At 45.2% G+C, this 1,771-nt stretch overlaps 1 protein-coding gene across 1 annotated transcript in view; it reads right to left on the reverse strand.

Annotated features, from left to right (window-relative positions):
* LOC124019784 (thyroglobulin-like) overlaps positions 1 to 1,771 on the reverse strand; it is a 113,118-nt gene that overhangs the window by 67,021 nt on the left and 44,326 nt on the right. The gene's annotated exons all lie outside the window — the stretch shown is intronic.

Consider the following 1,771-nt stretch of genomic DNA (forward strand, 5'->3'; position numbering starts at 1 on the left):
GACAACCTGTACAGACTCAGACTCATCACACACTGACACAGAGCTGAACATCACAGTAATCAGACAACCTGTACAGACTCATCACACACTGACACAGAGCTGAACATCACAGTAATCAGACAACCTGTACAGACTCATCACACACTGACACAGAGCTGAACATCACAGTAATCAGACAACCTGTACAGACTCATCACACACTGACACAGAGCTGAACATCACAGTAGTCAGACAACCTGTACAGACTCATCACACACTGACACAGAGCTGAACATCACAGTAATCAGACAACCTGTACAGACTCATCACACACTGACACAGAGCTGAACATCACAGTAATCAGACAACCTGTACAGACTCATCACACACTGACACAGAGCTGAACATCACAGTAATCAGACAACCTGTACAGACTCATCACACACTGACACAGAGCTGAACATCACAGTAATCAGACAACCTGTACAGACTCATCACACACTGACACAGAGCTGAACATCACAGTAGTCAGACAACCTGTACAGACTCATCACACACTGACACAGAGCTGAACATCACAGTAGTCAGACAACCTGTACAGACTCATCACACACTGACACAGAGCTGAACATCACAGTAGTCAGACAACCTGTACAGACTCATCACACACACTGACACAGAGCTGAACATCACAGTAATCAGACAACCTGTACAGACTCATCACACACTGACACAGAGCTGAACATCACAGTAATCAGACAACCTGTACAGACTCATCACACACTGACACAGAGCTGAACATCACAGTAGTCAGACAACCTGTACAGACTCATCACACACTGACACAGAGCTGAACATCACAGTAATCAGACAACCTGTACAGACTCATCACACACTGACACAGAGCTGAACATCACAGTAATCAGACAACCTGTACAGACTCATCACACACTGACACAGAGCTGAACATCACAGTAATCAGACAACCTGTACAGACTCATCACACACTGACACAGAGACAACCTGAACATCACAGTAGTCAGACAACCTGTACAGACTCATCACACACTGACACAGAGCTGAACATCACAGTAATCAGACAACCTGTACAGACTCATCACACACTGACATCAGAGCTGAACATCACAGTAATCAGACAACCTGTACAGACTCATCACACACTGACACAGAGCTGAACACACTGACACAGAGCTGAACATCACAGTAATCAGACAACCTGTACAGACTCATCACACACTGACACAGAGCTGAACATCACAGTAGTCAGACAACCTGTACAGACTCATCACACACTGACACAGAGCTGAACATCACAGTAATCAGACAACCTGTACAGACTCATCACACACTGACACAGAGCTGAACATCACAGTAATCAGACAACCTGTACAGACTCATCACACACTGACACAGAGCTGAACATCAGAGCAGACAACCTGACAGACTCATCACAGACACAGAGCTGAACATCACAGTAATCAGACAACCTGTACAGACTCATCACACACTGACACAGAGCTGAACATCACAGTAATCAGACAACCTGTACAGACTCATCACACACTGACACAGAGCTGAACATCACAGTAATCAGACAACCTGTACAGACTCATCACACACTGACACAGAGCTGAACATCACAGTAATCAGACAACCTGTACAGACTCATCACACACTGACACAGAGCTGAACATCACAGTAATCAGACAACCTGTACAGACTCATCACACACTGACACAGAGCTGAACATCACAGTAATCAGACAACCTGT

The sequence above is a fragment of the Oncorhynchus gorbuscha genome, unplaced genomic scaffold (genome assembly GCF_021184085.1).
Source record: "Oncorhynchus gorbuscha isolate QuinsamMale2020 ecotype Even-year unplaced genomic scaffold, OgorEven_v1.0 Un_scaffold_681, whole genome shotgun sequence".
NCBI classification, from domain to species: Eukaryota; Metazoa; Chordata; class Actinopteri; order Salmoniformes; family Salmonidae; genus Oncorhynchus; species Oncorhynchus gorbuscha.